This window comes from Oncorhynchus nerka, linkage group LG23 (assembly GCF_034236695.1).
Source record: "Oncorhynchus nerka isolate Pitt River linkage group LG23, Oner_Uvic_2.0, whole genome shotgun sequence".
Classification (NCBI taxonomy): Eukaryota; Metazoa; Chordata; class Actinopteri; order Salmoniformes; family Salmonidae; genus Oncorhynchus; species Oncorhynchus nerka.
The window spans coordinates 36512255-36527402 of NC_088418.1; positions in this window are offsets into that span (position 1 = coordinate 36512255).

Consider the following 15148-nt stretch of genomic DNA (forward strand, 5'->3'; position numbering starts at 1 on the left):
CCGGCCGTGAAAATACTGCCCCCTGTCCCAAAGAAGTTAAGGGGGCTTTACTATTCTTAGGTAGGGGACAGGTCTGAGGGCACACACTTTCTAGTAGGCTTGAATTTAAGATATGTCAAAAAGGGGTTGCAATATCGTCCTCTATTATCCTCAGTCATTTTCCATCAAAGTTGTCAGACCCCAGTGGCTTGTCATTGTTGATTGTCAACATACCTTTTGTCACTTTTCCCACACTCACTTTACAGCCAAGATAAACGCATGAGAGGGTTATGGACAAGTCTCTGAATGTCCTTGAGTGACCCAGCCAGAGCTCGGACTTAAAACCGATCAACATCTCTGGAGAGACCTGAAAATAGCTGTGCAGTGACGCTCCTCATCAAACCTGACAGAGCTAGAGAGGTTCTGCGGAGATGAATTTGGAGAAACTACAGAAATACAGCTTTGCCAAGCTTGGAGTGTTATACCCAAGAAGACTTGAGGCTGTAATCGCTGCCAAAAGTGCTTCAAAAAAGTACTGAGTTAAGGGTCTGAATACTTACATAAATGTGATATCAATTTTTACAAATTTACAAAAATGTCAAAAACCTGTTTCTGTTTTGTCATTGTGGGGTATTGTTTGTAGATTGATGAGGGAGAAAAAACAATTGAATCCATTTTAGAATAAGGCTGCAACATAACAAAATGTGGAAAGCGTCAAGGGTCTGAATACTTTCTGAATGCATTGTATGTGTGTGTCGTCAATGTCTATATGTATATATGTGCGTGTGTGTCATCCATATGTACAAGCTTAAAGTTTGTGTGTGTACGTGTGGGCAGTACAACAGTACAGTCTCCCTTGGTTTCCTGGCAGGCCTAATCAGCTGAACGGGAATCGTGGCCGCGGGCCCTGAGAGGCCGGCTGCCCGATGCTGCGCCCCCTGCAGTTCACCGGAGGGGGTTCATCATCTGTGGCCCCGGCCCGCTGCAGCCCGGGAGAGATAATGATGGATATAAACGGAGACTGACGTCTCTGCTAGCCATTTCTAAACATCACTGAGACATGCAGACCTCTGATTGAGCTCCGAGCCCTCTGCAGTAATAACCTCATTACCAGCTACCATGACAGGCCTGGACATGCATATTCATGTTGGTCTCTGTGTGTGTGTGTGTGTGTGTGTGTGTGTGTGTGTGTGTGTGTGTGTGTGTGTGTGTGTGTGTGTGTGTGTGTGTGTGTGTGTGTGTGTGTGTGTGTGTGTGTGTGTGTGTGTGTGTGTGTGTGTGTGTGTGTGTGTGAGTTTGAGAGCGATGACTTCAAATCGGAGGCATGAAGGTAACAACACTAGAAAAGTGTTACATTCCAATGTCTTTTTTTCTAAACGTTTCTTTCTTCACCAAAATATAAGTCTGATTTCCTAACGGTAGTTGTTCTACTTTCATTCTATCAGTAGAGTTTCTCTGGAGGAACGCCACTCTAGCCCATTGAGAGTACTATATTTCCCTGTAGTGAGCTGGTCGTTAGATGATTGTGTGGGCTCTAGACTTTCCCCTTCCCCAGGATTGTGTCCCCACTCACAGACACAGCCCTTCCATCTATAGGAGAGTTTTGTCTTCTCCAGTTTTAGCACATGTAAACAAAATTTAGGTTTGTCTGTAACCTATTATTTTATTTTATTGAATACATGTCCCTGTTTGATAATGTCTATTCAGTTGACCGTTAAGTCCGTAACTCTAAGGTTCGTGTCTTTGAGGTTCTACTGTAAGACAGTTGAAAGAGCACGTCTGGAGCGGATCTACCAGTGAACTTGTCATTCTGAATTGGAGGGTTAAATGGATTAAACTATTCAAGCCTTTCATTTAAAATTGAATGGATGAAAACAGAAAAACTGAAATAATTAAATGTATTTGTAAATATAATCTCTGGCAAAACCAAGTGTATTTAATTAACTACCTCTTTTTTTTAAATACATATAAATCCAAAAATCCCCTATGTTATGAATATCATTAGATTTTCATACACTCTCCTTACTCTTTAAAGCCAATGTACTGCAGAGTAGAGTCGACCATTTTGAGAACGCCCTTTATTTCTGGTCTCGTTATTCAATGGTTGTGCTTGACAGAGGAGGCTTTAGACCCAATCTGGAGGTGGTTATTTCTTATTCCCTGCGATGTCAAGCCATTAACTTCTAATGTTCCAATCAAACACTCCAAAGGACTACTCACAGCAAGCAGCGACCTCTCCAATGTTCTCCCGTCTTTAACGTCAGGAGAGTGATAAATTGTTTGTCCTCTTCTAACTGGACTGCTGAGACGGATGTAGGAAATAATTAATCTCCTAGCTGCTTCCCCATCTGAGAGAAAGATCTCAGCTCGTGGATTCAGAACCAGCCAGTCTGGCAGCTCTATGGGAATAGAGAATTAAAGGGCTATTGCACTTCAAATTCAAACTTTGTCAGATGTTTTCTCCAAAAAATAGTGCTCTCTTGAGACAAATCCACGCCCCAGACTATCTGTTTTGTAGATCCAGCTACAATGACCAAAAGTACATGGACTCCTGCTCGTTGAACATCTCATTCCAAAATAATGGGCATTGATATGGATTTGGTCCCCCCTTTGCTGCAATAACAGTCTTCACTCTACTGGGAAGACTTTCCACTAGATGTTGGTACATTGCTGCAGGGACTTACTTCCATTCAGCCACGAGCAGTATTGAAGTCGGGCACTGATGGAGGGCAATTAGGGCTGGCTCGCAGTCGGCGTTCCAATTAATCCCAAAGGTGTTTCTTGGGGTTGAGATCAGGGCTCTGTGCTGGCCAGTCAAGTTCTTCCACACCGATCTCGACAAACCATTTCTGTATGGACCTGCTTTGTGTGGGAGGGCATTGTCATGCTGAAACAGGAAAGGGCCTTTCCCAAACTGTTGCCACAAAGTTGGAAACGCAGAATCGTCTAGAATATTATATGCTGTAGCTTTAAGATTGACCTTCATTGGAAGGGACCTAGCTCGATCCATGAAAAACAGCTCCAGACCATTATTCCTCCTCCACCAAACTTGACAGTTGGCACTATGCATTTGGACAGGTAGCGTTCTCCTGGCATCCGCAAAACCCAGATTCATGTGATGATTCATCACTCCAGGGAACGTGTTTCCACTGCTCCAGAGTCCAATGGTGGCGAGCTTTACACCAATTCAGACATCGCTTGGCATTGCACATGGTGAGCTTGTGTGCGGCTGCTCGGCCATGGAAACCCATTTCATGAAGCTCCCGACAAGCAGTTCTTGTGCTGAAGTTGCTTCCAGAGGTGGTTTGGATCTCGATAGTGAGTGTTGCAACCAAGGACAGACTAATTTTACGTGCTACGCGCTTCAGAACTTGGCGGTCCCATTCTGCGATCTTGTGTGGCCTATCACTTTGCGGCTGAGCTGTTGTTGCTCCTAGAAGTTTCCACAATAAAAGCACTAACAGGGCAGACATTTGATGAACTGACTTGTTAGAAAGATGGCATCCTATGACGATGCCACGTTGAAAGTCACTGAGCTCTTTGGTAAGGCCATTCTACTGCTAATATTTGTTTATAGAGATTGCATGGCTCTGTGCTCAATTTTATGCATCATAAAATTGTGTGGATGAAAAAGCTGATTGTAGTAACTTCCCTTTAAAGAAACAGTCTGTCATATATCCTGTTTTCAGTAGTTAAATTAATTACAGGCTGTTGACCTCAATTATGTTTTTTATAGTGCTCCTAAATGCCTGAGCTGAGAGATACTCTCACTGATGTGACCATGAAGATGGCACTGGGTGCTGAAACCTTGGTTCAATAATAAATTATTGGGAGTAATATAGTGCACATAGAGATTGTATATAGTAGTATAGAGTGTGCATCCTGCTTCAATTGATCATCCTTGAGATTTTTGTACAACTTGATTGGAGTCCACCTGTGGTAAATTCAATTGATTGGACATGATTTGAAAAGGCACACACCTGTCCATATAAGATCCCACAGCTGACAGTGCAAGTCAGAGCCGAAACCAAGCCATGAGGTCTAATGAATTGTCTCTAAATGTCACGCCTGCTCCCGCTCCCCCTCCCTGGCACTCAAAGGCCAGGCAATTGTAGGCCTTTACGCACCAACCAGCTGGTCCAGTGCCCAGGCCTCGGTCGGCCCGTTAGGCTCGCCCTGGTGGGACGTCGGGTGGCGCACCTAGAGGGGGAGTTACTGTCATGCCTGCTCCAGCTCCCCTCCCTGGCACTCGAAGGCGCCAGGCTCCCCGGCATTACGCACACCTGCCAACATCATTACGCACCTGGACTCAATCACCTGTGTTATTTTCTTCTCTACATCTGTCTGTCCCCCTGCTCTGTTCCCCACTTCCACATGAATTGTAGTATGTCATTGTGTTACCCGTGTGCTGGCGCTGTTCCTGTCTAGTTCCATGTCTGTTCCTAATTAAATGTTTGACTCCCTGTACCTGCTTCTCATCTCCAGCGTCAGTTCTTACAGTAGAGCTCCGAGACAGGATTGTGTCGAGGCACAGATCTGGGGAAGGGTACCAAATTTTGGGGTACCAATCTGGGGAAGGGTACCGATTTTTGCAGTATTGAATGTCCTCAAGAACACAGTGGCCTCCATCATTCTTAAATGGAAGAAGTTTGGAATTACCAAGACTTTTCCTAGAGTTTGAGTTTGAGTTTATTTTTTATTTTTACAGGGACAGTGCACATTAATCAACGTTTCAGTAAAAGTGCCGGTTTTAGCCAGCCGGCTAATTTTCAACCGCAGTCCCTGGGCAGGTTATTAAAAACAATTACAATATAGACAATAGCAACATAGAACAAGCAAGACATAGCAACATAGGACAAGCAAGACATAGCATACAGACAGAGCAACATAGGACAAGCAAGACGTAGCATACAGACAGAGCAACATAGAACAAAAAGCAGCAAGACAAAATTCATAAAAGCAACAAAGTGTTTCCACACCTCACAAGCTACAGACAACAGACAACATGGAAAGCGGCAACACACAGCTAGGGACCATGTTCACAAATCTGATTGACCTTTAGCCATGTCTTCAAGCATTTTGTGAAAGTGTGATATGTGGTGCAGTTATGTGTGTCTGATGGCAGTGTATTCCAGACATGGGAAGCTCTCACAGAGAATGCAGATTTACTAAAGGTGCTTTTCCTTAGGGGAACTATACAGTCACCTCTCATGGCAGACCTTGTGGATCTGCTGCCATATGTCTGGGTTTTCTGTTTAACAAAAATATTGAGTGGAGGGGGAGCCAGGCCATTAAGGATCTTGAATACAAGACATGCGTCGGTGTATTGCACAAGATTTTCCCAACTCAAGAGCTCATGCTTTCTAAGGATGTGACAATGATGATGGCTATTGGGCTTCCTATCAAGCACTTTAAGAGCCTGTTTGTAGACAGACTGAATAGGTTTTAATGTTGTACAGCAAGCTTGGGCCCAACTAGTCAAGCAGTATGTTAAGTGGGGGAGTATCATAGATTTGAAGTACAGTTTTGCTACCTCTGTAGTCAAACAATTTCGTATAAATCGGAAATTAGCTAGGTTGAATTTGGTTATTTGAAGCTGAGCTGGCCTCCTGGTGACCAAGAACCCGATAGTCACTCTGACAGAGCTTAAGAGTTCCTCCATGGAGATTGGAAAACCTTACAGAAGGACGACCATCTCTGCAGCACTCTACCAATCAGGCCTTTATGGTAGAGGTGCCAGACGGAAGCCCCTCCTCAGTAAAAGGCACATGACAGCCCACTTGGAGTTTGCCAAAAGACAACTAAAGACTCAGACCATGAGAAACAATATTCTCTGGTCTGATCAAACAAAAGTTGAACTCTTTGGCCTGAATGACAAGCGTCACATCTGGAGGAAACCTAGCACCATCATTATGGTGAAGCATGGTGGTGGCAGCATCATGCTATGGGGATGTTTTTCAGGATCAAGGGAAAGATGAACAGAGCAAAGTACAGAGAGATCCTTGATTAAAACCTGCTACAGAGCTCTCAGGACCTCAGACTGTGGTGAAGGTTCACATTCCAACAGGACAATGACCCTAAGCTCACAGCCAAAACAATGCAGGAGTGGCTTCGGGACAAGTGTCTGAATGTTCTTGAGGGGCCCATCCAGAGCCCCTTGAATCCGATCTAACAACTATAGAGAGACCTGAAAATAGCTGTGCAGCAATGCTCCTTATCCAACCTGACAGAGCTTGAGAGGATGTGAAGAGAAGAATGGGAGAAACTCCTCAAATACAGGTGTACCAAGCTTGTAGCGTCGCACCCATGAAGACTCGAAGCTGTAATTTCTGCTAAATGTGCTTCAACAAAGTACTGAGTAAAGGGTCTGAATACTTATATAAATGTTATGTTTAGGATTTCAGATTTTTAATACATTTGCAAATATTTCTAAAACCCTGTTTGAGGAGGAGAAAAAATGGTTTAATCCATTTGAATTAAGACTGCAATGTAACAAAACGTGGAAAAAGTCAAGGGGTCTGAATACTTTCCGAATGCACTGTACCTTCCCGCTAGGTAGATGGGCATGCCAACCAACTTGGATGATGGTGATGTTTACTTTAAATGACCAACACACAGTAATCTCAGAACTTCTCTAGGCAAGGTTCTTTGGAAAACTTTATTTTTCACTAATGTTTGTCATCATGCCCGTGTGGTGTTCTGTGTCTGACTGTACTAATTACAAACAATTGTGAAAATGAGTTAGTTATCTTTCACCGTTCAACCTACTAGAGATTTACCCCTGATGCTGCCAGTGATGCAGAAGACATGGCAGCTCTGCTTCTTGCTCCCAAGCAACTTTGCAGTATTTGTGTGTGTTATTTATTACATTATTAGCCCAGAACGTTTTTGGTGTTATCGCATACAGCCGGAAATAACTTTTGGGTATCAGAGTGATGGTAACTCATCAGCAATACGATGAGGAATACGATTTTCCTGAATTGGATCCTTTGTTCGTACCCCCCACTGAACTTTTTCCAGAGGCTGCTCCATGACGCCGCCGGTGGAGAATGGCATTCGGAGTGGACTTCTAGTCTGACTCAGGAGCCATGCACAACATCCCCCGCTTCTGATTACTCGCTAATGTTCAGTCTCTGGATAATAAAGTAGACGAACTCAGGGCGAGGATCTCCTTCTGGAGAGACATCAGGGACTGTAACATACTCTGCTTCACGAGATCATGGCTCTCTCCAGATATACTGTCCCCGTCCATACAACCAGCTGGGTTCTCCGTACATCGTTTAGACAGGAATAAAGAACTGTCTGGGAAGAGGAAAGGCAGTGGTATATGTTTTATGATTAACCACAGAAACGTACAGTCCTTTTGTTCACCCGACCTAGAATACCTCACAATCAAATGCAGACCGTATTACCTCCCAAGAGAATTATCTTTGGTTATAGTCACAGCCGTGTATATTCCCCCTCAAGCCAAAACCACGATAGCCCTCAAGAAACTACACTGGACTTTGTGCAAACTGGAAACCACATATCCTGATGCCTCATTTATTGTAGCTGGGGATTTTAACAAAGCAAATTTGAGTTAAACTTTAAACAAAAATGTATCCATTCATGGGATTCTCCATTGTCAACTGAGCCAGTAACTTCCTTTGTACATCTCCTATAGAGTTTTATAATGTCTCACCTGGTTCTGTAGGCTCTCAATAGTATCTGATGCCAGAAAACTTAACAAACCCGAACTATTAACCTGTTGCTTCTACTCGGGACGCTTGCGTCCCAACTAGAGCTCTGGAAATGCAAATGCGCTATGCTAAATGCTAATAGTATTAGTTAAAACTCAAAAGTTCATTAAAATACACATGCAGGGTATCGAATTAAAGCTACACTCGTTGTGAATCCAGGCAACAAGTCAGATTTTTAAAATGCTTTTCGGCGAAAGCATGAGAAGCTATTATCTGATAGCATGCAACACCCCAAAAGACCCACAGGGGACGTAAACAAAATAATTAGCATTTCGGCGTTACACAAACCGCACAATAAAATAGAAAACATTCATTACCTTTCACCATCTTCTTTGTTGGCACTCCTAGATGTCCCATAAACACTATTTGGGTCTTTATTTCGATTAAATCGGTCCATATAAAGCCTAGATATCGTTATATGTAGACTGTGTGATAAACGAAAAAAACATCGTTTCAAAACGTAACGTCATTTTTTAAAATTCAAAAAGTCGACGATAAACTTTCACAAAACACTTCGAAATACGTTTGTAATGCAACTTTAGGTATTAGTAAACGTTAATAAGCGATAAAATTCATCAGGAGGCGATGTAAAGATCATTAGCTGTCCGTCTGGAAAAATGTCCGGCTAGAAACTCAACGAAAATATCCGGTCCTAGACCGGATTAGATACGGTGTCCTGTATGTGTTTGACCAAGAAAAAACTCGAAGGGAAATGACAAGACTCTAGACACCCTGTGGAAGCTGTAGGTACTGCAACCTCAGTCAATTAATTGTGGTTCACGTTTATCAATGGGTTCAAGTAGCGCATGGATATATTTTCCCCATTTTCAGTGATCAGTTTTTCCTGTGCTTTTCGATGTAAATGCCGTTCTGGTAAAGCCACAGCAGTGATTTAACCAGTTTTTTAAACATCTGAGTGTTTTCTATCCACACAGACTAAGCAAATGCATATACTATATTCCTGGCATGAGTAGCAGGGCGCTGAAATGTTGCGCGATTTTTAACAGAATGTTCAAAAAAGTAGAGGGTCGACTGAAGAGGTTAACATTAAAATGTAGACTGAAATTAAGTCCAGTGATTCCGCTGGTACTACCCTCCAAAACTCTCATTCCACAGGAAATACTGAAGACTAAATAGTCACTTTGTTTCTAGTCCCTCACTTAGAGTAGTAGTAGAAGTTGCATTTATACAGAAACACTATCCACTATTTCAATTTGTGTACTTACCACCCAACTGTTCAACATCTGGGGTGCAGCATCTAGATTGTGGGGATCTCTCCAAGATCAGGGTTGAGGAGGTGGATTCGTCAGTCTCATCAGTGGACATCTCCTGGCTGTTCTGAAATCTAAGGCTTCGTGGCCTCTTTCTTGAAGGGGTCGCTCCCTGCATCTTTTTGGGGGTTGTCACATACTGAATCCTTTTCAAAAGCTGCTTCTTCACAGATTCCTAACAAACACATCTATTGTGGAACTGGGGTTCCTGGGAGTGCATATTTATAATGCTATTTCTGACTTCTGTTGACTCCACAACATGTAGTATCTGTATGGCTTGATTTTGTGTCTAAGCATGGTGTGCTTTTTCCGTAAAGTTTTTTTGAAATCTGACACAGCAGTTGCATTAAGGAGAAGTTAAAGTTCCATGCATAACACTTGTATCTTTTATCAATGTTTATGAGTATTTCTGTAAATTGATGTGGCTCTGCAAAATCACCGGATGTTTTGGAAGCAAAACATTATTCAACATAACGCGCCAATGTAAACTGAGATTTTTGGAAATAAATATGAACTTTATCGAACAAAACATACATGTATTGTGTAACATGAAGTCCTATGAGTGTCATCTGATGAAGATCACCAAAGGTTAGTGATTAATTTTAGCCCTATTTCTGCTTTTTGTGACTCCTCTCTTTGGCTGGATAAAATGCAATTTTTTCTGTGACTGACCTAACATAATCATTTGGTGTGCTTTTGTGGTAAAGCCTTTTTGAAATTGGACACAAGTTAATCTTTAAAATGATGTAAAATACTTGTATGTTTGAGGAATTTTAATTATGAGATTTCTGTTGTTTGAATTTGGCGACCTGCACTTTCACTGGCTGTTGTCATATCGATTGCATTAGCAGGGTTTCAGCCGTAAGACGTTTTTAAACAAAATCTAATCCAGAAATGAAAATACAAGCAGACACATGTTGCCCTGATTGATCTGGATGAAGCACATCCCTCCTATTTTGAGAGTCAGATGTTTGCACTTTGGCTGCCAGGTATCCAACAGTACTGCGTTTGGAAACGTGTTGAATACCTGAGTAGTGACTTACACACTCAGCTCCATTGGTTGTAGATCTGTCCCGCAGCATTGGGTAGTATTCTATGAGACGCTTCGCTATTACAGTGAGTTCACGGCTGCATGGATACTGGAAGTCATCCCCTACTGCTCTCTTAATGGAAATCATAATTGTTACTGTATTCCTGATTAACCGACAGCAAAGATCTTTGGAAAGGATATAGTCTCCTTGTCCAGCACGCTGTTAAAAAAAAGGTGCTTCTTGATTGCTCCAACTCTGTGTCTGTGTATAAGACATACTGTGGGCTGACAAGCTGTATGGTTGGCACCATGTTGGTCTCTTGGGTTTGGAGAGGGGTGGTGGGATGGAGGGGACAGGAGGGTGGAGGAAGGGGGGGTGGAGAGTGGAAGGGAGTGGGAGTGGGGCTAAAATCACAGGTCCCAGAGGAGGAGCCTGGTCTACACAGGTCTGATTCCCTGACCCTGTGCAAGACAAACATATATGCAATGGTAATTATAAAGAAAAAAGAACACCACACTGTAACAACAACCTAACAGCAAACACCAAAACAACTACATCTTTAGATAAATTTTTTGTTATGATGGCCATGAAATGCTACTTTGAAAACAGGAAACACTGTCTGCATGGTTAGACTAAATGTCTCCCAAATGTCAAAATCTAACATTACCTCATTTACACCATGAGTAAATCTCCAAATGGTTCTCCTTCTGAAGAAGTGCTCTGGCCCGGGAAAGAGATCACGTAAATCCTCCTTAGAGAGGCTGGGCAGCATGTCTGTGCTTAAATTAACAGCTGAAAAACACATTTAACCACATGGTAAAAACCACATGGTCACAAAATTTGACTACCAATATCATTAACGTTGACGTCAATTACTTTAAACCAAAAGATAGTGCAAGCTAATGAAACTAACGTTAAAGCCAAATTGTCTCCCATATTGAAAATCTTTGTTGCTTGTCTAGCTAAGATTGTAGACAATGACTGACACCATCGATAATTTAGCTTCGCCGTCTTTGGCGCCATTTCTATTTATTTTCAATTGTCAATAGAACGGTCGCCAAAGACGGCGAAGCTAAATAATCGACGGTGTCAGTCATTAGGGCACATTTACACCTCATTAACACTATTTCTCGCAAAAAGCACTCTCAATCTAACCAAAGTTCAAGTGTTTTCAACGAATGACCGTTCGTGCAGTTATTAACTGCTAACAGTCAACGTTACCTAGTTAAAATTAGCATGCTAACTTGGCTTGCCAACTTTCCAATTCAAATGAACGCTAGCTAACATTAGCTTGCTAAGGAGAAAGGTAGAAGGGGATAAACAAATGAACATTACCTTTCAATACTGCGGTTGATATATGATCCATGCCTGGATATGTGTCATCCATTCCATCTTCATTCATGATGTTGTTAGATGACTCAAAGACTTGGACTGTCTTTTACTTTTTAGTTATAGGCCTCCCTTATGTATCTAGATAATGTGATGAACATACATCAGTTAACCTCTTGAACCTATGGGGGCGCTGTGTCATTATTGGATAAAAAGACGTGCCCGTTTTAAGCGCAATATTTTGTCACGAAAAGATGCTCGACTATGCATGGAATTGACAGCCTTGGAAAGACACAACTCTGATGTCTCCAAAACTGCAAAGATATTATCTGTGCGTGCCCCAGAACTAATGCAACAGGCGAAACCAAGATGAAGTTTCATACAGGAAATGCCCCGGATTCTGAAGGCGCTGTGTTCCAATGTCTCCTTATATGGCTGTGAATGCGCCAGGAATGAGCCTGCGCTTTCTGTCTATTCCCCGAGGTGTCTGCAGCATTGTGACGTGTTTGTAGGCATATCATTGGAAGATTGACCATAAGAGACTACATTTACCTGGTGTCCCGCCCGGTGTCCTGTGTGCGTAATCTGTAGGTCCATGCGCGTTCCATTTCTTCAGAATTGAAAGTAAACTGCCACGATGGATTTTATCGTCGATAGATATGTGAAAAACACCTTGAGGATTGATTCTAAACATCTTTTGCCATGTTTCTGTCGATATTATGGAGTTAATTTGGAAAAAAGTTAGCGTTTTAATGACTTATTATTATTATTTTTTCCTTACCCAAACGCGATGAACAAAACGGAGCGATTAGTCGACACAAATAATATTTTTTGTAAAAACGGAACATTTGCTATCTAACAGAGTCTCCTCATTGAAAACATCTGAAGTTCTTCAAAGGTAAATGATTTTATTTGAATGCTTTTATGGTTTTTGTGGAAAATGTTGCATGCTGAATGCTAATGCTAAATTGTATGTTAGCCATCAATACTGTTACACAAATGCTTGTTTTGCAATGGTTGAGAAGCATATTTTGAAAATCTGAGATGACAGTGTTGTTAACAAAAGGCTAAGCTTGAGAGCAAATAGATTAATTTCATTTCATTTGCGATTTTCATGAATAGTTAACGTTGTGTTATGCTAATGAGCTTGCTGATAGATTTACACAATCCTGCATACAGGGTTTTTTTCGTAGCTAAACGTGACGCAGAAAACGGAGTGATTTGTCCTAAACAAATAATCTTTCAGGAAAAACTGAACATTTGCTATCTGAGAGTCTCCTCATTGAAAACATCTGAAGTTCTTCAAAGGTAAATGATTTTATTTGAATGCTTTTCTGTTTTTTTGTGTAAATGTTGCCTGCTGAATGCTAATGCTAAATGCTACGTTAGCCATCAATACTGTTACACAAATGCTTGTTTTGCAATGGTTGAGAAGCATATTTTGAAAATCTGAGATGACAGTGTTGTTAACAAAAGGCTAAGCTTGAGAGCAAATAGATTAATTTCATTTCATTTGCGATTTTCATGAATAGTTAACGTTGCGTTATGGTAATGAGCTTGAGGCTGTAGTCACGATACCGGATCCGGGATGGCTCGACGCAAGAAGTTAAGCAATATCACACGAGAGGGAGTGCTGAATATCAGCACGGCTGTGATTCGGTCGTAGGTACGAGGCCACAGGCAGAAGATAATAATATTCAGTATAACAGCACGACCTCGAGTGTGATGTTGCTTTTATACAACAGTTCTACAAGCATGATTTATTAGTTAACAGTAATAAGTGACAACAGATTATGATTTGTTTATTTATTTAATCCTACACACTAGCTTGCTATCGTTCGATCGTTAATGTAATTAACAGTCAACACCTGTAAAGCGGAGTGATACATGTATAGTTCAAAGCTCCAGTCCTGATGTTCTCTACTCCAATCAAATTACTTGGTCGTATTATAAATACATTTTCAGGTCTTTCCGCCCTTTTCATCGAAAGCAGTGGGAACGTTTTACTTGTGTTTTCTTTTAGGTACATTCAAGATGCTTTGGGGGTACATTATCTGCTGTGTTTTTAATGCTTTTTCATTGAAACTGTTATTGAGTCATATCAATAGATTGCACAGTCGCAGCCCTGATTTCTGGTTTCTGGTTGAATATAGAGTGTACAATTCCTTCTATCATCGTGTAAAGAAAGAGAAACCACCTTCAACACCTACTTGATTTCACCCGACCAGATGAACAGCCATCAGAGGAAAGCCAAGTACCACCGGAACAAGTAAGTAGCTAGCTAGCATTTTTTTAATCTCTGGATTTAAAAAATAATAATTTAATGAACGGACGATACATCGACCAAAGTCCATAGGCTATTCAATCATTTTAGCAATAATGACTCTTATGGCTAAAGCTGGGTTAATGTGAAAATAATCAATGATAAATAGGAACAAAACACTTAAATAGCTCTATTTGTATAACTAAATACAATTTCAAATAATAATCTGTTTCTTTGATGTGTGGTACACAAGACAACATTCAACCCGATCAGCTTCTACCTAAGTCCAGCATCACTGATCAGCAACTGCATACATCTGACTCAGATGAAGCGCAATGGGGCATTGACCAACATGGAGCTGTCACAGTGACACAAGTAAGTTACTCGGTTGGTGGCAATCTACTGAAATTGACCATATTTTTTTAAGTACTTAGATTTACTAATAGCATTCATAGTCAGTCTTTGCAACCACTTCTCCTGTCACAAACATTATACTTGTCATGAACTAGTAATGTCCAGCCTCAGGACACTACATTCAAAGTCAATTTTTTTTAGGATTTGACAACACATGCCACTGCTTTTGTGATAAATGCTAGAGCCAAGTATCGTCTCTCACAGGTAAGATACTTTTTTTCTGAACAGAGCACAGCATTTGGTTTGTTACATTATGCAGAGCATTTTGTAGTGGTTCAGTGATGGTTGAGTTCATTCTCAGTGCTAGGTTGTCCACCTTACTATTGTTGATCCCCTATGTCCTTATGGTAATAAATATGTCATAAACAAATCTGAATATCATAGGTATACAAGATGGTATGTTCCATCCTCCATGATTGATGACATCCCCACCTCTCTCTCTCCCCCCCCTCTCTCTCTCTCTCTCTCTCTCTCATTTTCAAAAGGTGTGAATGACATTGTTGCTGGGGTACAGTAGTATCAATCATCACTATTGGACAACCACAGGAAGCAGATGGAGGTGGTGCTAAAGAAGCATTCAGGAAGCACATCAGGTCAACTTGAAAAAGATGCAATGGATATATTTGACAAATTCATTGACCCTTTTGCTTGCAACAACATTTAGACAGGACAGTGTTATTAAGAAGCAGTTTAGCTGTTTGGACGTAGAGGAAATTCCAATTGCTCGAACCATAGGCAGGATGAACTGTGGAGGCTCAAAAGACATTTTCATCAAAGACAAATTATTTAATTATGTACCATTAGTCAAAAGTCTAGAACAGTTTTTATCACACCCAAGGATTTTATCTATGGTTGAAAAGGGACCCCGGATGTGCAGGGGAAGTTTTTTTCATGACATTGTCACGTTCTTTCAAAATCGAACCCAGAAGCAGACCAGGACAAGGAGAGTAGGAAGAAGGTGAGTATTTATTTACAAGTGAATGTGAATGGGTAGATATATCCAGGTGGCGTAGCGGGCAGCGGTGGTGAGTTGATGGGAGTAAATAGGTGGATCCAATGGGGTAGCGGAATCCTCCGACGACCAGGCGGGAATGGGGTAAATGATCTGGGTGAGTAACTGAA